General features: G+C 42.3%; 1 protein-coding gene across 1 annotated transcript in view; it reads left to right on the top strand.

Annotated features, from left to right (window-relative positions):
• The first annotated feature begins 22,688 nt into the window (after nt 1-22,688).
• Nucleotides 22,689-24,967, top strand: part of LOC147705954 (BPI fold-containing family C protein-like) — a 60,981-nt gene continuing 58,702 nt past the window's right edge. Inside the window, exon 1 of the mRNA XM_086932420.1 lies at nt 22,689-22,820. The gene's annotated coding sequence lies outside the window, so the exon portion shown is untranslated. The remainder of the gene's footprint in view (nt 22,821-24,967) is intronic.

The following is a 24,967-nucleotide window of genomic DNA, read 5'->3' as shown; positions in this document are numbered from 1 at the left end:
GTAAGAGATGCACTGAAGGTACAGATTTAATTTTTGATCAAATGCTATTTTATGAAAAACAAAAAAATGCAATGGCCTGCAGAACGTTTGCTCCCTGTCTGTTAGCATCACCTGTGTGTTTCTCCCTTTGCAGTGTGGTCATGGGTTGGAAAATCAGTGGTAGTGACCTGGCTATGCAATAGCAGGGTGTCAACTAGGTAAAGGATGTCTTAATGGGACCTAGCTAACATTCTGTAGTCAGAAAATCGGTGTAACCATTATATTTAAATGATTCCTTGCAAACACACTTTTGGTGGGTTGGAACCCCATGCCATTTATGGAAAGGATTCTTATCTGCCAAATTCTTATAAACACAATAGTTTTTGTTCCCATTGATTACAAGTGAAAATTGAGGCATTTGTTCGGAAGGACCATGCAGAAATGAGTCATCCTACGTCTGTACTGTTAAATGACCAATGAGAATCAAACCTTAAGACTCCATTTGCACAGAACAGCAATAGAACTTGTGACAAAAGGTCACCAGGATTCAGATCCAACCGCAGGCATTCAACCACTATTATAGAATGCCACAAAGCAGAGACTACACTCATGGGCTGTCCTTGGACCCTGGCATAAAATCTGTTATGTGTTAGTGCAGGCACCGCCAGAAATCCCATAATGGCAGTTCAATCAACAGTGACCATTTCGCCACCCAGTTTGATGGAACGGCTGTCTGGAAGATCATTAACACAATGGGTATTCAAATGTCATTGACATGCTTGGAAAAAAAACATCTAAATTGTCTTGGATGGTTGAAGTCTTAGTGATGACAATTTAGTTCAAATTTAGGGATATATATTTCCAGTGTAGATATGTATTAGTTGATTTGTCTATTCTACACAAAAATTGTGAAATTGCCAGAGCTTTTCCTGAGTTTTTCTCCAGAACTTGCTCCCATGTGACCAGGGTATCACACAAAGCCAAACCAAATAATTCCCTAAGAATTGCTGCCTCAGCATTCTGTTTAGATCAAGGATTGCCCTGAAGAAGATGTTCGGCAATGAAGTGCAATATCAACAAATCACAAAGCAGTAAACAATATGGGAACCATATTAATAGAAATTAATATGTATATCTGTTAGCATCCTGTGGCTGCGACAATAAGTCTCCCCAGGATTTTCTTCACTTTGTTTTCTTTTGTAAATATTATGAATTTCCCAGGACCTTTTATCTTAAATCGCTCTTAAGATAGATACATTTCGTGCAAGTACGCCCAGCACTATTGTATCTGCAACTACTTAAACCAGATTGTATCCCTTTTTGTGGCCGGTTTTTTGAAATGTGCAAGGAACCTCAGGAAACGTTGGGACTTTTGAGAAGTTATTGTATTTTACTGCTTTTACTTGTGGCTTTTATTTATTCCCTCTCTTAAGTGCAAATGATGTTGGTAATAACTAACCATTGCTTTTATACATGGAAATTCTACAAACTGTGTTTTTTTCTTTTTTTTAAACATGTAATTAGCTGTACTTTATGGTTTCTACTATTGAATACCGCATAAAGTATTATGATGATAATAGAAATTAATATGTACATCTACCTATCAAAATATTTAAAAAAGGGGAAATAAGGACATATGACTTAAATGGTTTCAAGGGGAATGACTCATACCATGGAATTATTTTGAAGGCAATGTAATTAAACAGTCTACAGGTAAGAAGTCAGAAAAAGGATTATGTGTCACTGTGGATCATTTTATCGTCACATGTGCAGAACGTAGGTTGGCTGACCAGTGCATGGTTCTATAGGAACACTTGAATAGTATTTCATAACTTTAATGAGGCTACAAAGTGCTACAATTTTCATTGTTGGTTGAGGTGGTGCATGAAACTTGAAGACATGTGGAAAACATGCTGATGCATGTGTTGCTTGAAATGCGTGTTTAGAGATGTGAAGTTTATTAAAGCAAATGCAGACATACATTCTAACCTACTAATATGAAGAGATGATAGTTTCAATCTTTTGTTTACTATCACACTGAGTTTTTTCATAGTTGTAGAAACATGCATGATTACTCAGTGAAGAAAGCCTCCTGTCTGCAAATTCTCAGTAAGGCCCATAGTATTTCAAAAATATATATACTACTACTGTACAGCCATAATACTTTATGAAGGGGATCCCACAAACCATATCACCCATATGCGGCAGACACTACAATCTCTCACATAAGGCTAATATAATTCTAATATAAAACGGTAATAAAAGTAGGCCTTGCAGTTATTTAGTCGTGGGGTGTTGCCATCCTTCTACAAGCACATCATGGTTTACAAACTTCATAAATCCTAATTGCCATCACAGTGTTAAAACCTAATGATACATTTTGGAAAGGGGGGAACTGTCAAGGTGTTATACTGCAAGTTAGTTTTACTGAATGAGGATAGAAAGAAATCCAAGCATGTATGTCTAACAGTACTGATGTATGATGGCCATTGCTAAACCCATGAGACACACTGCTACACCAGTCTTGACAAATTTCATTGTTTAGTAAATTAGTCTGGACCTTCAAATTAAGAAACACATTTATGTTGCATTTTGAATTACAGGTTTATGGGGTTTTGAGCAATATGCTTTTCAATACACTGTGGCGATGTCACTTCAACATTCGTGGACAAAACTTAAATGTTTGGGGGGCTTCTTTATGAATGTTCTACTGGTGGCAGGTTCTCTTGAGGCTGCTGGGGATTGTGGTTGACTACATTAAAAGCTCTACATTTCACATCTGTATCTTGGCATTCATTTAATTTGAGATGCTACAATTTTGCAGACAATTTTTCCACAACCTCACCAAGTCTGATTTAATCCTCCCAGGAGGAGAGCTGATCAAGCAGTGCACTTCATGCCACACAAGGAACCTTCGCAGATCCAGACTAATGTGACAGGCCAGTGCACAGCTCTATAGAGACAGGCTTACCATTTGTGTGTGGCACTGTTGAGGTTTGTGCACATTTTCGTGGATATGGTGGCCCAGTGACTGTGTTGAAGGCATGTGAGCCCAATGCATGGGCCTAGTGACGGCATTAGAAGGCAAGAGCCCAGAGTAGGTTCAGCATAGGGTCGTACAGGTGGCGCGTGGATCTATGAGTCACAGATGAGGATTTGCTTTTAGTTATATGGTAATGCCCTTTTTTACCCATTCTATGGAACGATAAAATAAGGCTTGGCAATAAAAAAAACTGGCACTAGCTCGACCTTTTAAATGCAGATTACAGCATTTCAGGCTTTTGTTATTCAAGCATTATACTATTGTATCAACTGTGATATGCACACATACTGCGTGGCACAAGCAAAACTCTATTTGGAGATACATTTACTGCAATGAACACACATTGTCAACTGCGATACGCACACCCTGTGTGTGTCATGTACATTACAGTACAGCAAGATAATCTTTTGTCAAATGTGATACAACTTGGACTATGGTCATGCACATTTATTGTCAACTGTGATACGCACACATTTTGTGTGTTATGTACATTACAGTACAGTGTGATACTCATATGTCAGCTGTAATAATACTTGGTCTACAGTATTTTTACAGCGATACGCACATTTGCTGCATGTCTGTGTTCTGTGATATGCACACAGTCCATTTTTCGCCTTTGATTGTGCTACTATGCAGAGTATGTACCACCTTCTCTCTTTCTAACACCTGGAGATTTGCCCATACCTTGGAAGTCATGGTTTAGGGCTTTTACAAAGTTCATTGGTGCTATAGGAGGAAGCAGCTATTGTCCTGAGAGGAAGAGATTTCTGTTAGAAAACTATATGGGATTTGAAATCCAATATATTTATGAACATTTATCACCACTTGACTAGGGAAAGATCAGGAAGATGTTGATGAGTTTCTGCTAGTGGTAATGAAGTTGGAAAAACATTTCAATATTGAGCTTAGTTTGATTGTCAATTGGCACAAATTTGTTATGAGCGAGCAGCGTCAGAATGAGTCCATTGATTACTATGTTACTGTATTACGAATTTTTGTGGCTGACTGCAAGTTTAAGAACTTTACTACACAGCTGATACTTGAAAAAAATAATTGTATGTTTATGGGATGAGAAAATAAAAGAAAAAATATTGACACAGACAAATCCAACACTCTCTGAGACTATTTATATAGCAAAAAGCATTCAATTATCACAGAGGTCGTACAAGAAATCAACTCAAACAGCAATATGGTGTTGCTCCAGTAAAAGAGTCTTGGAATTACAAGCAGGATGCCCAGTATACAAAGAAGGTGAAGAAGACGAGGGGAAGGATCCATTTTTTAAACAAAGAAATGTCTGTTTTGAATGTGGTTTTCTTAACCCAATGGTTGTCCTTATCTCTCCAAAAATGGCAAGAGTATAGCCTGCGGGAAATTAGGACATTTTGCTAAAGTGGGCCCCAAAATAGGGGTAAGGTCAATTCGGTTCCAGAAAGGGAGATTAGTGAAGGTTCTGAAGTTGAGCAATGTTTTGGAAGAGTTGTTGTTCTGGTGGTTCAGGGAGGTGAGTCAGGTTGCATTGACCATTACGAGAATATCATGGAAAAGTGTTGAATGTATTAATTGACTCTGTGTCAAGAACGACTGTGATTTCAAATGATTAGTACAGAGAATTGGTCAAATTAACAGTCATGTTTACCTGATAGAAAGGATTGAGGTAACAGGGTATTTTGAGACGTTTCTGGAGTTCAGAGGGAGCATACCTAATGGCATGGTATATGTGGCAAACAAAGGACTTAACATACTTAGTTGGTACCATCAGGGTCTCTTTGGGATGAGGCTTAGGCCTGGAAATCAAATGCAGGTGGCTGTGGAAGGGGATTCTACAGTTCCTGTACAATTAAAGGACAATGTCTGGGTAAGTTGTATAAGTCAGCCTTTAGTGGAAAACTGTGCAGAATCAAAGGTGTAAGCATAAGATGTGTGTCAGGGGGGGGGGGCTAACACAGACTACAAAATATACTGTTTAGTGTGAGAGAACATCTAGTGGACATTTAAAAGAATGTTAGGATGATTTCCTTGAGCCAGTATAGTCTTCCTTGTGGTTTTCTCCTTTGGTGATAGCCCACTTGAAGAATGGCTAATTGAGTGTTTGTGTAGAACTCTGGAGCTTCAATAAAGTTATATGGGTTGAATCTCATCCTCTCCCCAGGATAAATGGCATAGTCTATACTTTTGCTGGTGCTAGAGTGTTTAGCAAGATTGATCTACCATCCCCATATCACCAAGTGGTACTGGCAACCTTTTCTAGACACCTTACCACCTTTGCTTAAATGGTGGGTACTATCCTATTTAAAAGGATGATGTTTAGGCTAGCACCCACAGCATCTATCTTTCAACAGATGATTGAAAAGGTTTTGAGAGGGGTTAAAGGTGTGGTAAATTTTTAAGCTGACATTTTAGTTGCTAGAGGAAATGTCGAAGAAAATGATGGGGTCTTGTGTGAAGTTGAAGAGATTGGAGGAGGAAGTGATTGTGGCAAATATGAACAAGTGTGGCTTTCAAAAAGACAGCATTGAGCAGCTGGGTTATGCCATTTCTGAGAAAGGAGTCCCACCACAACCAACAACAAATTTGGTTGAGGCTATAACTAAGGCTCCTACTGAAGATACATACAATCAAGTTGCTTCCTTTCTAGGAGTGTGTGAGATTTACACACAATGTATTAAGAACATTGATGCTAAAACTAACAATCTGCATGAGTTGTTGAAGTAAGGAAAGACATTTCTGTGGGACGAGGAATGCTAAAATGAATTTCTGTCATTGAAAAAGAAATTATTTCTGCTAATGTATTAGCGCTGTTTGATCCTACCAAGAAATTTATCATCAGGTTTGTGTCAAGGGCATTGAGAGAAAATGTTTGGCATGCTGTGTTTTATCTGTGAAAGGAAGTTCACACCAAAAACTGACCATAATCCATTAATTAACATCTTGAATGGGATTGTTATAAATGATCATACCCCCAGGATAGCCAGGTTTAGCTCAAAATGATTGCAGTATAATTTTCAACTGAACATGTCTCTGGTGCGAAGAACATCAGAGCTGATTACCTGTTGTGTTCTACTGTTCCTTACAGTAAGGATATTTCTCTTGGCGATGATGGAGATAAAGACTGTTTGATAGCCACTATTGATGTATATGATGAGTGGGGTTTCACAGAGGATGAGTGGAGTGGAGCATTTTCAGTGGATGAAATTCTGGGGAAGTCTCTCGCTATATCACAGGAGGGTGGACCAGAGAGAAACTTATGCCCGTTAGAATTCAGCCATTCTTTAAAGTAGCGGACAAACTATCTCTTGAGAATGATGGCATGTTGATGCGATAAGAAATATTTATACATCATGAAAATAATGCTATGTGCCCAAGAGTAAAAACAACAATTGATGGACAGATTGCAGGACAATGCCATACATTCACCCTAGTACAGAGATCTGGACCTTAATCCATAGTTTATTTGCTCCCCATGCCATTCCAGTTTGACCCCAGCTATATGCAAATCAGTCTTGACCCTGCGCCTAATCGTAACAGTCCAGTCTGAACTGCCAGGCAAGGTCCACCCTGGACTAGAAACAAGCATCCTAGGAACGGTTTCATGTACCCATGAGTGGCATTTAGGACTAACTGAAAAGTCAGAGCAAATTATCAGTGGCCAAGTATGGACAATGACATAAGTGAAATGGCCAAGTGGTGTGTTATTTGTTCCAATAGTGATAAAGTGATGAAAAATGTTCCTATTCCTCTACAACCAACTGAGATACCTGATGGACCATGGTCTAAAGAAAATTGGCTTCATTGGACCATATGATTCTTTACCTTGGAGACAAGGATCTGTGATGCTTTTTGGTTGATTAGTATAGCAAATGTTGGTAGGTGGAGATCATGGAAGAACATAACAGAGAGTGTAATCAAGTTTCTGAAGAAAGAGTTTCTAAGAGAGGGGTGCTCCAAAGAAATGGCAGAAGCAGTTGAATGGATGCTATGGTCTCATCGTTCATGCCTGAACTGCACCATCGGTGATAATCTGTTTGACGTTTTGAGAGGACATGCTTTAGTGTCCAAAATGTGTCCGGCATTGTTGAGTAAGTTTCAACCTAAAACCAGTCATGAGAAGCAAGTTGACATTATCATCCTACAAAAAATGGAGGCATCCCAGAGTAAGATGAAAGATTGGTATGATGATAGACACAAGGTAAAGAATTCGGTTCCTAAGATAAAGGTAGCGGAGAGGGTGCAAGTCAAAAATACAGCTTATGTTATAAAGGGATTGTCAAAATTCAGGGCATCTGTGCAAGTAGAAGCGTGTCTGAAAGTGCTCTCTGTATCAAATGGAATGAACAGTGGAACATAGAGAGGTTAGTGAAAGTTGACAATGTGGGGTCCAGTAGTTACAGTTTGTTGTCAGAGCATACTATGTATCCTAATATTCAGGATATCTCCCCGATTCAAAGTACTAATGCACAGTCTCATGAGGCAGTTAAAGATTGTGATGTTGTTAGATGCAAGACTGCTAGGTCCATTAAGAAACCATTGTGATAAGGGAATGCATAATGTAAAGTATTGTATTTTATGAGAATTGTGCAGTTTTCTCCACTTTTTTATTTCTTTATATGTAGTTTGTTAGTTTGATAGTGTGGAATGCACAATATGTATAAACTGCATGAGATGTTAGATGTGATTGTCTATGTCTTAGAAGAATTTTTTATTTGTTTGTATGTCAAATACTGTGGCATGTATTACACCTTATGTATACATTGTGTATATACCTATTTGTATTTATTAGGAACAAGGGAGATGTTGTGGTGATTTCACTTCAGAATTCCTGGATAAAACTTAGAATGTCTGGGGTGTTTGTTTATGAATGTTCTACTGGTGGCAGTTTCTCCTGATGCTGCTGGATGTCGTGGTTGAACACATTAAAAGCTCTACAATCCACAGCTGTAACCTGACATTCATTCGAACTGAACTACTACATATTCTCCATGTGAAACCCACTTCAGTGTTCCTATGCTCAAAATAGGCATTGCAGAAAATCTGTTATTCAAGCAGATTTCATATGAAACTAAACTCAACCAATCAGTTTGGATCTCCAAATTTAAAAAAAGACAGTAGATGTTTCACGCAACTGAGTTCACTTATTTTTACAAAATTGTATGTAACTTGGCACCTCCTGCATAGGCCAATGTTTATTTTTTGTAATTAATATTTTTAGTGGCATTTCAAACAAGCAACTACAAACAGGATTCCTATTACATCACACTTCAGCATGAAGATGATACAATAGTGTCTCAGATACTAATAAGGTCATACTCGGCGTGCCGTATACGTATACCCATTCAAGTACTTGATTGGGGCATTAGTCCAAACTTACATATAACATTTTATGTAAGTTCAAGATGTATCCTGGGCTACAAGCAAACCACAAGATTTCTTGTTAGGAAAAATGATCCAACTTACAGACAAGAAGGACTGGTGTGGAGTCGCCACACTAGACACTTCTGATGAAACCTTGTCTGTTTTTCAATCAATCAATCAATGAACTTGTAAAGCGCACTACTTACCCGTGAGGGTCTCAAGGCGCTGAGGGGAGGGGGTGCTGCTACTGATCGAAGAGCCGGGTCTTGAGGAGCTTTCTGAAGGTGAGCAGGTCTTGGGTCTGCCACAGATGGTTGGGGAGGGTGTTCCAGGTCTTGGCGGCGAGGAAGGAGAAGGATCTGCAGCCGGAGGTTGTTCGTTGGATGCGTGGGACAGCTGCGAGAGCGAGTCTGGCGGAGCGGAGCTGGCAGGCGGGGGTGTAGAAGTTGAGTCTGTTGTTCAGGTAGGCTGGTCCGGTGTTGTGGAGTGCTTTGTGTGCGTGGGTGAGGAGTCTGAAGGTGATCCTTTTGTTGACGGGGAGCCAGTGCAGGTCTCTTAGGTGGGAGGAGATGTGGCTGCGGCAGGGGACATTGAGGATCAGTCGGGCGGAGGCGTTTTGGATGCGTTGTTGTCGTTGCAGGTGTTTAGCCAGGATTCCTGCGCAGAGTGCATTGCCGTAGTCCAGCCTGCTGCTAACGAGGGCTTGGGTCACCGTTCTTCTGGATCCACTTGAAGATCCAGCAAAGCATTTAGAGGGTGTTGTAGCAGGAGGAGGAGATGGCGTTGACCTGCTTCGACATGCAGAGGGAGGAGTCGAGGATGAATCCTAGGTTGCGTGCATGGTCCGTGGGTGTTGGAGCTGTTCCCAGTGTGGTCGGCCACCAGGAGTCGTCCCAGGTGGAGGGGGTAGAGCCGAGGATGAGGACTTCCGTTCTTTCGGAGTTCAGCTTCAGGAGGCTGCTCCTCATCCACTCGGCGACGGCCTTCATTCCCTCGTGGAGGTTGGTTTTGGCGGTGTGTGGGTCCTTGGTGAGGGAGAGGATGAGCTGGGTGTCGTCAGCGTAGGAGATGATGTTCAAGTTGTGCTGGCGGGTCACTTGTGCAAGGAGGGCCATGTAGACATTGAACAGGGTCGGGCTGAGGGATGAGCCCTGGGGTACCCCACAGATGATGTCAGTGGCTTTGGATCGGAAGGGTAGGAGGCGGACTCTCTGGGTTCTGATGGAAAGGAAGGACGTGGTCCAGTCTAGTGCCTTCTTCTGGATTCCGGCTTCTTGGAGGCGTGTTCTTAGTGTGCGGTGGCAGACCGTGATGAAGGCGGATGACAGGTCCAGGAGGATGAGGGCTGAAGTTTTGCTGTTGTCTAGTTGGCGCCTGATGTAGTCTGTGGCTGTGATGAGAGCTGTCCCGGTGCGTTGTTTTGTCTGAATCCGGACTGGGATGGGTCTAGGACGTTGTTGTCCTCGAGGTGGCGGGTCAGCTGCATGTTGGTGATTTTCTCGATGACCTTCGCCGGGAAGAGGAGCAGGGAGATGGGCTGGAAGTTCTTGAGGTCATTGGGGTCTGCCTTGAGCTTCTTGCAGAGGGCGCTGATTTTGGCTGCTTCCAGCTTTCCAGGAAAGTCGCTGTGTTGAAGGAAATGTTGATGACCTTCCGTAGTTGGGGTGCGATGGTTGCGTCAGCTTTGTTGAAGACGTGGTGTGGGCAGGGGTCTGTCGGGGATCCTGAGTGGATGTAGTTCATGCCCTTGCGAGTTTCATCGTCATTTATGTAGGACAAGGAGGCCAGCTGGTTGGTGCATGTGGCGCTCGTGGTAGGGTCTGTTGCAGTCGGGGTGGGTGAGGTGTTGAAGCTGTCGTGGATGTCAGCGATCTTGCAATGGAAAAGGGTGGCCAGTGAGTCACACAGATCTTGCGAGTGCGGGAAGTCGGTGTTGGCGCTGGGGTTGGAGAGTTCCTTCACAATGTTGAAAAGCTATTTGTTGTTGTGTGCGTTGTTGTCCAGGCGGGCTTTGAAGGAAGATCTCTTGGCTGTTCTGATGAGGTGGTGATGTCTGCGGATAGTGTCCTTATGGGCTGCGTGGCTGTCTGGTGTGTGGTCATAGAGCCATTTCTTCTCCACTTTCTGGCATGTATGTTTGGAGGTCTGGTGTTCTTTGGTGAACCAGGCGGCTTTCTTGCTGGGGTGGTTGATGGAGGGTTTCTTGAGCGGGGCCAGAGTGTTGGCGCAGTCGTCGATCCACTGTTCGAAGTTACGGGCGGTGGCATCTGTATCGGTGGGGTCGGTGGGTGGGTTCTGGGCAAGGGTGGAGGACAGCTGGTCTTCTTTGGTGACTTTGCTCCTGCAGCGGCAAGGCAGCAGTTGGGTGCGGTGGTGCGTAGTTGGTTTCTTGAAGGTGAAGTGGATGCAGCGGTGGTTGGATCAGTGGAGTTCGGTGGTGTGGTTGAAGGCAATGTGGGTGCTTGTGGAGAAGTCGGGGTCAAGCGTGTGGCCGGCGGCGTGGGTGGTTTTGGTGACGAGTTGTCGGAGGGCGAGGTTGGCGAGGTTGGCGATCAGGGTGACAGAGATGGCGTCATTGTTGTTCTCGAGATGGAAGTTCAGGTCCCTGAGGAGGATGTAGTCCGTCGAGGTTAGTGCGTGGGTGCTGGCGAGGTCAGCGATGGAGTCGCTGAAGAGGGCCCGGGGTCCGGGAGGTCTGTAGATGAGTGTTCCTATGAGGGCGGTGTTGGGGTCAGTTTGGATCCGGAAGTGAAGGGGTTCGCCGGAGTTGAGGGAGTCGTCTGCGAGGGTGTGGACCTGGAGGGTGGACTTGTGGACCATGGCTATTCCTCCTCCAATTCTGTTGGTGCGGTCTATGCGGGAGATCTTGTAGCTGTCAGGGATGGCTATGGCGATGTCAGGTGCCGAGGAGTCGTTCCACCAGGTCTCGGTCAGGAAGGCCACGTCTGGGGCGGAGGTGTCGAGTAGGTCCCAGAGCTCGACAGCGTGTTTGCATGCAGAGCAGGTGTTGAGGAGTATGCAGCACAGGTGGTTGGGACTGGCTCTTAGAGGTTTGGTGGTTCTCTCGCAGGTGAAGTTGCAGGTGTGGCAGGAAAAGGGTCCGTCGGTGCGTTTCGGGGCACCCCGGAAGCAGAGGTCCTCTCGGCAGGTGTTGAGAGCGTGGAAGGTGTTGGCGTTGTATCGGAGTCTGGCGTCGTGGTGGGTTCGGGGCCCAGGGATTCTGGCGCTGGGCGCGTTCCAGGTTCATACGGGCTTGCGGATGTGCCCGCTGTGTGGCCGCTTCTCAGCCTGCATTTGAGGAGGCCTGGGAGGGAGGAGCAGCTGGGAGGCTAGAGTGGGGAGGCCAATGGGTGTGCTGGGGAGTGGGGCCCCATGGAGGCAGCGGCGGGAAGGCTGTGACAGGAGCAGTGGTGGGCGGGGGAAAAGAAACTGGCATGCAGGGAGAGGGAAGCCCAGGGACCAGGAGGCGGCAGCAGGGGCACAGGATCAGCTGGTGACGAGTGGGGATGTGGGGGCGACCTGCCTGCAAGCAGGGTCAAGAACACTCCCGCTGCTGTCACTCGGCTGGTATTTCAGGAGGCCTTGGTGGGAGGATCAGCTGGGAGGCGGGAGCGGGGAGGCCAATGGGTGTGCTGGGGGCCGCAGGGAGGCAGCGTCGTGAAGGCTATGATGGGGCGGTGGGAGGCGGGGGAGAAAAGAAACTGGCGTGCAGGGCGAGGGAAGCCCAGGGACCAGGAGACGGCAGCAGGGGCACAGATTCAGCTGGTGACGACTGGCGGTGTGCCACCGACCTGCCTGCAAGCAGGGTCAAAGGTCGCTCATTTAGAATGAGAAACAGACTTGCTGACAGCTGTGCACAGCTGATGATTGGAGTATAGACTTGCCACTGGCAAGGCACCGCAGCCAACATGAAGGAGAGCAGCCAACCCCTCCCGCTATGCACAGTATGGGGGTGGCAACATGGGCCAGGCATCTTGCCATATCCTGCATTCAATATGCTGTTCAACTCTCTAAAGGTTCACAGCTTTTTGTTTTTGAAATTTGTTTTGAGTACTGCAGTACTCCTGCAGAACCCTTCACAGAACTATCCACCCTATTTTATTAGGCTACTGTGCAACCTTCCCCAATGAAGCTTGCATTATGTTATAGACGCAGGGGTGTAAGCAGGAGCAGCAGATGCCGTGGGAGTACACCAGTATCACACATGAGCGCTGCACTGGGTCTTCTAGGTGTACCACAGTATTCGCAGTTTGAAAATCAATGACTATTTTAACCTATGAGGAGGTGTCACTGGTTCTCCAGGGGGTCAGGGTGTTGCTACCATGCCCCCTTATGCCATTTTTCAAAAACAATATTCCTAGACATGGGTACAGAGTCCTGTAATTGTGAGCAGAACATATTCTAGAGTTGTGGCCACCTGATCAGATCATTTGGTGCCGATTCTACGGTACCGAAATGTCTGACTTGGAAAAGAGCTCCTTCAGCCAATGAGAAGGTCCTATTTCGTTAGCTCCGGAATCCTACAGAACCAGCCATCCAGATACACCTAACTTGTTAATCCTTTCATTCCACCCCAAGAACTTCTTTAAATGTGATTTATTTGATTTACACCAAGTCACAAAAGGCATGCTTTCTGGGTAAAGTTCTAACTTTCTTCCAAATTTGATGTAGTTCCGTTCAGCCATTATTTTCTGCATTGTACAGCAAATTCCTGTTTGGGAATTAATATGAAAAATCAGCATTTCAAACCCACCCCTTCTTCTTGGGCCATGCTCGACAGATCAGCGCAAATCTTTCCTTGAAGGTGTTGAGTTGGATGAACTTTTCTTTTGGAACAGCTTGTGCAGATTCATCAAACAGTGACAATGTTATTATCAGAACTAACCACACAATGTATACCTGATATATATATATATATATATATATATATATATATATATATATATATATATATATATATATATATATATATATATATATATATATATATATATATATATATATATATATACATATATATATATATATATATATATATATATATATATATATATATATATATATATATATATGTATATGTATATACACACACCATTGTGTAGTTAGAAGAGCAGAATATATATAAGTAACATTGCATACTGAATGGAGTTTATATAAACTTTATTGTTAGTCGTTTTAATGATCATGTTAAAGGTAAAGTAATATGTAATCTGACTTGAACGGTGCTGTCAGGAGAACTGCATTTGGTATTGGAGATACGGTTTGTTGGACCGTTATGCTGTTATGTATAACAGCCCTGCAATATATATGTATATAGCAGCCCTGCAGACCGTATCTCGCATACCAAATGCAGTGCTCTTGACAGCACCCTTTAATTGTCAGATGTAATTACAGATGTCATAAATGGTCCGTCAAAATAGATTACCTATCACATTACCTTTAACACTGTCATGAAGATGGCTAACAATAAAGTTTATATAAACTGCTTTCATTATGCTTTGTTACTTATATATATTCAGTTTTTATATGCTGTATTTTATTATGATAAATATTGTGCGGTCATAGGCATTGCATTCGTTGTAGGAGTAAATGCTTTCATGACAGTTGTAAGAGTTATAGGTTGCCTGGCTAACAGTAACTGGTGAATGTTACTAAGGTTTAGGTGTAATTTAAAATAATATTAAAAATCATTCATAAAGTGCCTGGTTACACCAACTGGTGTGTCCCTGCACTAGGAGCTACTACATAAAAATGTCTCAAAAGGGCAGAAAGCAGTAAAACAGGGGCATTACTTCACTTTTTTACAGTTTTTTTGGTTTAGCAAATATAAAGTTGTTATAACCACCCCAACCATATCTTAACTTTAAGTGTACTTATGACCTTTGCCCATGCACAGTTGGTTTTGATTGAATAGTTTGCCCACATTACCATGACTTGCAGCTAACCTTCCATGGGTAGCCAGCCCCAACTGTGCACATCCTTTGGCACAGTGAAGGCTGGCTACAGTGATTGGCCACAAGCCCTATGGTTTACCACAGAAGGCCACCAACTCCCATTAGGGTTGGCCACAGGACCTGGTTTTGGCAAGGTCCAGTTCCCACCCCACCACTGACAGACGTGTATTTAGAATTTTGCTATATTTTAGGGTTGTTTCAATACCCTCTGCTTCAGCAATAGTCTCCCTCCGCTGCCATCTCTCATGCCTTGACTTGAAATGTCTTCTCTTAGTCGAAGTGCAGAATTAGTGGAGTTGTCTCTGTCATCATATCAGCTTCTGGTCATAAAGCTTGCAGGTGGCCTTCCTGTGATTTAATGTCTTCTTTTATATATGACCCCCAAAGTGTCAGTATTCAATAGCCTATTATTTTGTACCAATGAACAAGACATCTAAATTGCACCCATGGTCTTGGTGCAGAAGCAGCTGACAAGCAAAGGGGGCCTAGTGTTATTCCAAGAGTTTCTGAGTTCACAGTCCCAGTAACAAGACCGTGAATTTTGAAAGGAAACCTAAGATGGGTCTAGGTGTTTCATAGGCTGTAGTCCAGGTACTGGAACTGAGAACTTTTGACAGGCGACACACGGGGAGTTTGCAGACCGGTTGCAACATGAACACATTTGACTTTAATTTTGAACTATGATGGTTTCGCTTTAGCACTCCCATCATCAAGACCCCTTCGGTCAGGGTCTATGCTCCATGACCCCTTATGTGGTCTTTTATTATTTCTTCAGGCCACTGTCTGCCAATCAATGCCTTTCGGTCCATGAAACCAACTTAGAGCTCAGGTACTTGAAAGATGGGGAAAAACGCTTCTTAGCCAATCAAATTGATATATTTTTTTATTTTGGTCACAATCGTTCCTTTAACCTGACTTCAAGGATGGCTTGTGGACTTATAGTACAATATCTTCACCTTTTTGATCCTTTCAAGTCCACTGACAGTTTTTGTTATACTAATTTCTCAAATACTACTGAACTGATTTACACCAAAGCAAAGGCACTTTATTGAGTAAAGTTCTACTTTCATGGCAAATCTGGTGTGATTCCATTTAGTGATTTTTTTCTAGCAGAGTAGAAAGATTCTTACAGGAGTGAGGAATGAGTAAAGTAATATTGTTACCCCTATTTATTGCCCCATCCAACCGATCTGCATGAAAATTTGACACAATGAATTCAATTATTTGCTCATTAGAAATTTTAAAACACATTTGCCAAATGGGGCCAAAGTTATTAAGAAACAAAATGACTCTTCAATGTAAACTCAGTGTGAAATAAATTACTTTATGCTGTGTTGCTATAAAGGAAGTACCAACACTGGTAATTATGTAGAATTCATACTGTAGTGTCTCAGTGGTGAAGGCATCCAAGGATCTAAGTCATGAGGCACTGCTGCTTTGTTCACGAAGTTTGTTCTTCCACCAGAAAAGAGTTCACCATTAACACAGGATGTATTTTATTATTTGTAACTCCATCCGTTGGAATGATTCAAGCAGTGTTGTTTAATAATTGAGGTGTTATTAAGTACTGCTCATAAATGAATGAGGGAAACCAGTTTGTTAAGCATTTTTCCAGGTAGTCATGGAGTACGCACAGTTCCAGAAATGAGTGATATTTATTAAAGGCAATATTAATAAGCATGCCTCAGGTAAAGATGAAATAAGGTCATCTATTAATTTTAATAAACGAATTCTCTCTCTTAGTCCTATTGATTGTGCTATGGCAATTTGACAAACCTGTGTATTAAATTTACTCTTCAAATATGTCAAATCGAAACATTAAAGACAAACTTCATACAGGTCGCTATTTCCTCGACGAAATCTTTAAAGAGAACTATTATTTTTTAATGTTAGTTACACCCATTAGCAAATTTATTGCAGTGCGTTTAAGCTCCAGCTCTGACATGAAGTTGTATTTGAATTATATGTCTCTCATATGCTTAAAATACACACATTTTATACAACCCCAGTATAATTTTCTAAAAATTTCACCTCATATTGACGAATGCTGCTCACATAATGTGTTGATAGGTGTATCATATTATTACTGACATCATCAACAAATCTTTGGTGGAAAGGTGTTAAAAGTCTTTACAATTTGGTTCAGTGTTATATAACTGATTCGCTCACCATGTCTGTCATAGTCTGGATGTTTAAATAAATAAATTACCGTTCCTTATATCAAGTCCACAATATTGATTGCAACATGTCATCAAGCTAAATATATACGAAGTTAAGAATAGAGAACTTGGGGCCAGATGCACAAAGCATTTTACTAGTCCCAATCGGCCCAACATGCTGTTTGCGACTGGTAAAATGTATTTTGCTATATACAGAAGGCAAATTGGGATTGGTAACTTGTTATTACAGAATCCCATTTTGCTTTTTCGATTAGGTATTAGGAAGGGCTGTGTTGAGGGCGCCCCTTCCTAATACCGAATAGCACTGGTATGTTAGAATGTTTTGTTACTGGGAACTTCAAGTTGGCAGTAACCCATTCGCGAACAGGAAGGAGTCACCCAGGGACCTCTTCCCCCTTTGTGAATGTGGACATCAACATTTTTTAAGAGCAGGCACTGGTCATATGGACCACTGCTTGCTCTTAAAAAATTAAAAAGGTAGCTTTTTAAAATTTTTGAAATGCATCCTGTTTTCCTTTAAGGAAAAAGGGCTGTCTTACAAAAAACAATATTGCTTTATTTAAAAAGTAATCACAGACGTGGTAGTCTGCTGACTGCAGCAGGCCACCATCCCTGTGATTGTAGCCATTCACAATGGATCACAAATTACAACCTGCATTATGAATATTGATGAGGCATGTCCCTATGGGACCCACTGCGAATCACTAACAGTGTCAACACACTGTTGTACATCGCAGTTTGCAATTTCCTAATAGCGATTCGCTAAAATGTGCTTTTAGGAAATTACAAAATCAGCAATTTTGGACATCTGGCCCCTATTTTTTCCTGTTTAAGCATATTGCAGTGATATCGTGATATTGTGGATTTGGTATATGTGCAGGTCAATGTTCTGGACCTCGATATTGTGACATGAAACCAAAACCGAACCTGCATTTGCAGAATGATAGTCATTTTACTTACATAGCAAGATGTGCACCCTGATATTAGCTTGATAGCACTCAAATCTATGATTAAGACATCACAGAGAAAGATCACTCTCAGCCAAATTATTGATTGTCCCATACTGCATCCATAAAGCAGATTCAAATGCATGGCCACACTGATAATAGGAAGCCACACTGGTAAATTAAATATTCAGGCTGTTGGTAAATATAAGCAACAATCCCAGCGGAAAATATATAAGGTGATGAAATACATGCAGTAATACTGGGTCTGCACAATCTTCACAATTAAATGCTGTTAAATTTGTAAATGCATGGCTACAGGGTGTTACTCCTCAGACCGTGATTACAAGTTCTCAGCTAGGCAATTATTATCACACCTTTTCAAATCCAATATTACAGCGATCAGAATTTAAAAAGATGCAAGAATGATTGCCTATTTTGAGTTGTGACTTTAAAATGAGTCATAACATGCAGAATTGGTGTTTGACATACCTAATTCTGCATATTTTTACCCCAGAAAATTGCCACTTTGCACATGCAAGACCTTCCTTGATATATCTGCAAATGCAGTCATCACCCTTGATATATTATGGGATTGCACATTTCTTATCAGGGGCCGTACACCGACGGAAAACGTTTGATTACCCATTGAATTGGGACTGGTACTGTAATCTTGTAGGAAGCACTGCTTTTAATTTCATATGAGTACTGTATTTAATGCACCTTATTCTCGCTTAGGCTGTTTATTTTTTTTGAATTTTTGTTTTTCATTTTGCACACTGTTTATTTTATTTTATTTTATTTATGCAATTTGTAGAGTACGCAAATACCCTCGGGTGTCTCGGCGCTATGGAGTGTCTAGAGCGGTACAAAAGGGGGTGGTGATGGACGGAGCATCTAAATCAATCAAACTCTCACACCCAGTCAAAAGATCTGGATTTAATCCATCACCGTTCTTTAGCCCACTTTGCCACCCCAGTTCAGACATGGCTATATGCAAATCAGTCTGACCCTGTGCCTCATGGGAACAGTCCAGCCCGAACTGCCAAGCCATGTCTTCCCTGGACCGGAAACAAGCTTCTGAGGACCGGTTTCTGGCATTCCAGCCGTCTTCAGCCCGGCTTGCTTGAATCCAGTGGCAAAGTGAGCAAGGGACTCACGTCTGAGCATACCCTGCCACACATATGGCGTCCAAAAGCGGTACAAAAGGGGGTGGTGATGGACGGAGCATCTGAATCAATCAAACACTCACACCCAGTCAAAAGATCTGGGTTTAATCCATCACCGTTCTTTAGCCCACTCTGCCTCCCAGTTCAGACATGGCTATATGCAAATCAGTCTGACCCTGTGCCTCATGGGAACAGTCCAGCCCGAACTGCCAAGCCGTGTCTTCCCTGGACCGGAAACAAGCTTCCGAGGACCGGTTTCTGGCATTCCAGCCGTCTTCAGCCCGGCTTGCTTGAATCCAGTGGCAAAGTAATCAAGGGACTCACGTCTGAGCATACCCTGCCACACTTATGGCGGCCAAAAGCGGTACAAAAGGGGGTGGTGATGGACGGAGCATCTGAATCAATCAAACACTCACACCCAGTCAAAAGATCTGGGTTTAATCCATCACCGTTCTTTAGCCCACTCTGCCACCCCAGTTCAGACATGGCTATATGCAAATCAGTCTGACCCTGTGCCTCATGGGAACAGTCCAGCCCGAACTGCCAAGCCATGTCTTCCCTGGACCGGAAACAAGTTTCCGAGAACCCGTTTCTGGCATTCCAGCCGTCTTCAGCCCGGCTTGCTTGAATCCAGTGGCAAAGTGATCAAGGGAGTCACGTCTGAACATACCCTGCCACACTTATGGCGGCCAAAAGCGGTACAAAAGGGGGTGGTGATGGACGGAGCATCTGAATCAATCAAACACTCACACCCAGTCAAAAGATCTGGGTTTAATCCATCACCGTTCTTTAGCCCACTCTGCCACCCCAGTACAGACATGGATATATGCAAATCAGTCTGACCCTGTGCCTCATGGGAACAGTCCAGCCCGAACTGCCAAGCCATGTCTTCCCTGGACCGAAAACAAGCTTCCGAGGACCGGTTTCTGGCATTCCAGCCGTCTTCAGCCCGGCTTGCTTGAATCCAGTGGCAAAGTGAGCAAGGGACTCACGTCTGAGCATACCCTGCCACACTTATGGCGGCCAAAAGCGGTACAAAAGGGGTGTAATCTTGTAGGAAGCACTGCTTTTAATTTCATATGAGTACTGTATTTAATGCACCTTATTCTCGCTTAGGCCGTTTATTTTTATTTTATTTTTGTTTTTCATTTTGCACACTGTTTATTTTCTTTTCTTTTATTCATGCAATTTGTAGAGCACGCAAATACCCTTGGGTGTCTCGATGCTATGGAGTGTCTAGAGGGCAAGACCAGTGATGGAAGTTTATTGGTCAAAAAGACACGTCTTTAAAAGTTTCCTGAAGGCAAACAGATTTTGACATGATTTGATGTGCATGGGAAGAGTGTTCCATAATTTAGCAGTGGTAACAACGAATCTTCTGTCACCCTAGGAGACTTTTTTTGTCCAGGGAACCTTCAAGAAGTTGGCCGTTAAAGAGCGCAAGGCTCTATTGGGAGTGTAGAAACAGAAAGCCTTCTTCAGGAAGTGCGGTCCTCAATTGTGGATGGCCTTCAAGGCGATTCGCAGGGCTTTGAATTTGATTTGGCTTGTTATAGGTAACCAATTGAGTTTTCGGACTTGCAATGCAATTGGCTGGTATTTTGGGGTGTCTGTTATCATTCTAGCCACTGAATTCTGCACCATCTGAAGTTTGTTGGTGACCTTTTTCTGTGCGTTAAGGAACAGGACATTGCAGTAGTCATTTTTTGACATTACTAGTGTGCTGATTAGGATTTTCCTGGCACTGGGTGGTAGAAATGGGAGGAGTTTTTTATCATTCTGAGGGTGTAAAAGGCTGATGAGACAATTGTGTGGGTGTGTGATAGGAACGTGAGTTTTTCATTAAACATGACACCTAGATTTCTCATTTTGGTTACTGGGAGAGGTGGTGGTCCCAGGATGGTTGGCCACCATGTGGAAGACCGAACCAAGTGTAACTTGCTGAAGATCCAAACTTCAGTTTTATCGAAATTTAACTTTAGGCAATTATTGGCAATTCAAGTGCTGATCGCACGCATTCCATCTTGGAAGCTGGCCGCGATTGCTCCTCCGTCATTATGGATAGTGAGTACCAGTTGTGTGTCATCGGCATAGGAAGTGAGTCCAATCCCGTGGGCTTTGAATACCCTGGCCCGGTCCGACACATATATGTTAAAGAGTGTTGGGCTAAGGGATGAGCATTGTGGCACACCGCACGGGAGGGAGAAAGGTGCTGATTTGTAGGAGCCGAAGGCAACACATTGTGTACGGTTGGAGAGAAGCAAGGCACTTAACTCCTTCTGTGTGATGCCTATGTTTGAGACACGATCGATCAATGTGACGTGATCGACTGTGTCAAAGGCTGTTGATAGATCTAGCAGCACCAGTACTGCAGTGCCCCCATGGTCTAGGATGGTCATTACTTCATCTGCTGCTTTAATGAGGGCGGTTTCTGTGCCGTGGCCTTTCCTGTTGTGATATATTTGTGAATGCCACCCTCATCCTTCACAGGTTATGGAGGGGTGAGTTCCTCAGCATGGACCTTATGCTGAAGGATAATTATTATTGGGTACTGAATGAGGACTAACATTAAAATCTTTTAGGAAGTATTGTTTTTAATTTGGGGTTGATATTGTTTAACATGTATCTTATTAAGGTCTTGTCAGTATTCTAGTTATGTCATAACAAACCAAATACATATAAGGGCTAACAAATTGATAAACAACTATTGTGCATGCTATAGTAGCTTTGCCCTTTATTACTATGCATCCGTATAGTATTATTGGTCTACCCTTAGTGTAAATTTACTTTTATGGCCATAATGTGGCCGAATAAAGTTTTATTGACTGACTGACTGTCACATTTTTCCCAATAAATTTCAGAAATGTTTCCAGATAAATGTTGGTAGGGTTGATAATTATCTCACAACTCGTAATTCCTTGAGCAAACACATGTGTGCACTCAAATCACTTTTTAGCTCTGCACTTGTAATCAGGGCCACAGCGTTGTGTTTTTTATGCAGATTTAGCACCCTGCCAGTACCATGCAATTCGTAATCGTGGCCTCAAAATAGTAAGCAACCGCCCCTGGAAACCAATCCAAAGACTGTGCATACATTAATCTCATCACCATAATTTAATAGTAGTTCAGATATACATCTTTTTCACAAACATCCCCCCAAATCCTAAATAAGGCAGTCAAAGTAACCAATAAACCACAACATGTAATCTACGAATCAATGTGTATTATCTAGACTAGGACTTTCTGAAGAGTTCTATCAATAGGGGACCTCATTATGAGTTGCCCATAATCTCTAATGGATCCAGTAGTGGAGGGTACCAGCCCATTGTGACTACAGTTAACACGGAAACACTTCCGGCCCATTCATTTCACTCTTGTGAAACCGACTGCTCAAATCAGTCGAACTCTCTGGGTAAAAATCCGAGCAAGAATGAACTCTCTGGGTGAAAATCAGAGCAAGAATGGTGTATAACCATTTGAATCAATTCTGTTAAATCCAATTCTCAATTTTTCCCCATTCCTAAAGAGACACTAAGGGACCACCACAGTGGCCTGGCGGGGGGCAAATTTCCAGACTAATTAGCGGACATTTTGCAGTGGAGTCCATGCCCTTTGAGAGGACAACATCTCATAATCATCTTTTTGATGCCATTTCACAACAAACAACAACAAACAAAAAGTGCCAGACATGTAAAGTGGTATTGCTTTTGGACTGAATCAAAGGCTGAAGGGATTTCTGGTTTTTCAAGTTGTGCAAAGCTTCTCGCATATTAAACACATCTTCATTTACAAGTATTCAGTAGACAGTTTAAGAGTCAACAGCAGCTCAACATGTGTTTACATGCATACAATCATTTCCTGTATTTAAGATTTTTGAACAAGTGTTCACCTCATCACGTAGCTTTGCTGCATTTGCTTTGGCCCCCTGCATCATACTCTCTGGCCTTCTTCACCTCATAACTCCTCTGCCTCAGATACCCTGCACGGTTACTATCCCAAATTCTCTTCTCCTCGATCACCTATCCACACCCTTTGTCCAAAAGCAATAATTATCATTAGCATAATTACACCCTGCTCTGCCCAGATTCCCTTGTGACCTGTATATCTGTCAAGCACTCTGGGTCCTTTCTCAGTCCTGTTCAAGCAAGGAAGCCTAAGGTTGTTCTAACCAGGACCTGGGACCAAGACAGCACCTTCAGGTATGAGCAGCACTACACTGCACTACTATCTGTATTCCTCTCTCTCACTCCTAATGCAGTGTGCATGTTAGACACGACCTTGTGAGTTAGTACAAAAGCTTTTACAAGTTTATTTCACTAGTTACTAGTTATTATTATTATTTTGAGTTGTATATAGAGCTAGCTAGACCCGAAGGTATCAGAGCTCTTTACATGGTATGTGACTATGTTTACAAGATGTACATGAGAGGATGTGCAGCACACATACAAAGTTGGAATAGCCTTGAAGCATAGGTGTTGAATTGGAAAGGATCCCTTCCGATATAATACCTATACTTCGGACAAAGCAGACACTCTTGCACTTGGTGCAGGATGTCTGCATTGGCCCTTTGATGCCTAAAGTTCAACAGTGCAAGGAGAGAGCAGCACAGCACCACATCTTCATATATATGGCACTGCTCTGCTCTCTCCCTTTCATGCAACGCAAAGTGCTTTGCTGTGCTGCATGACTGCTTGATAAATCTGGAACAGGTACCTAGGCCAGGTTTCTAAGGAGAGAGCACCCTACGGAAACAAGGATTTCAATACAACCAGCTTAGAACATTTGTCAAGGTGAATAAGGCTTCAGCAGGATCTCACATTGATGGTATCCTTTATTGTGCAGCCCTCTTTGGTTACAGCATCCAGACTTGATTCACGAAACATATTGGAAGAAAAAAGTGATGAAGTATAAAGTTAAAGTTTGGGACCTAGGTGAAGTGGCTCCAAAATCAATCTGTGTCCTGCTCAAAGCTTTAGGTGCCCAAACTGAAGGCTTCAGCTGGAGCACAATGACAACATATCTGAGTTTTATGGGCTTTTGCCAATGTCTAGTTCCCAAATTGCCACATTGGAGAATTTTGCGAATAGAAGACTAAGAAATCCTTGAGTAAAAACCTTTGAGCAGTGCATGTCACTGGATTCGCATGCCCCAACTCCATTGCAGTCAGCCTAAAATCGCTCCTAGGTACTTCTCATGAAAATAATGATATTTAGTAGTGCTTTCTATTTTTTTTGTATTTTTGTGTCTAACAAATCCATACATTTGTTATCATTATCTGATTTGAACCGTTTTATATCAATTCACTTTTAATTTTTTTTAACATTTCGAAACTGGTTTGGGAGATTTATTGCTTGGTCTTAACTTTAATGATTTTTTTGTATTACTTGAACTTAGCTCAAAGTTTGCTCAAGAATTGACTATTTGCTTGTGCCATTGTTACCAGTAGTGAAACGGAAACTGACTCAGAACTGTGTTGTGACCTAAACATATTATGTTTATGAGTTTGGTTGGGGAACTCCTTACTAAATTAATTATCCTCTTAACACAGGTACTGTGTTGTTCAACGTCATTGTAAACATTTGTAAAAAGTGTACCATTTCAAATGCACTTGGCTAGGTACTCTATTCAACAGCAAGGTGAGCTTACCAGGGGGAATAATACATCAAGATGACTTGATAGGATTTCCTGTAATCTTGAACTATTCATATAGGTACATTTTAATGCCATTCTTTAAAGTTCCTATGTCATAATGACTTCCTGGAAAATCCACAATAGAGACTAGGTATAGCTTAACTGTGGCAGTCACTACTCTACTTTCAACCAATATGACAGGTCTCCAGACCAGACAAAAAAAGGCTCTTCAAATGTAAGTGAGGATGCTTGAAAATAAGTGCTTGGAAAATTACCCCTGTACCAACCCAGAAATAACCTGCAAGTGGTGATCAGCCGAAGTGATAGGTCACTACTTTTCACAAGGACCTGGAAGACTTCTGGCCCTTCAGCCTAATAGAATTCTCTTCCACTGACTCAACCCTTACTTTTTCTTTGACAAAGATCAGGTGAGGCAACCAAAAGAGGTAAAGAAAAGGAGAATTAGAGGGATAAAGAAGAGAAGAAGAGAATGCAAGTAAGGGAAAGAGAGAAGGCATGGGAAAGTTCTTTCCAGGTGCTGAGACGGCTCCATTTTGATTTTGAGGGAAGTAGTAATTGAAGGCTGCTTCCTAAAATCAGTTATATCAGCAACTAGGCATGTCTTGATTTTGTAAAACTTAGTTCAATTGCGGCCTTTTTGACTTGGAACTACGAATGATATTAAATATTAAAAATTGTAAACTAATTGAAGCAA

The sequence above is a fragment of the Lissotriton vulgaris genome, chromosome 7 (genome assembly GCF_964263255.1).
Source record: "Lissotriton vulgaris chromosome 7, aLisVul1.2, whole genome shotgun sequence".
NCBI classification, from domain to species: Eukaryota; Metazoa; Chordata; class Amphibia; order Caudata; family Salamandridae; genus Lissotriton; species Lissotriton vulgaris.
Note: the sequence above shows the minus strand (reverse complement) of the source record. Positions and strands in the feature narration are given on the sequence as shown.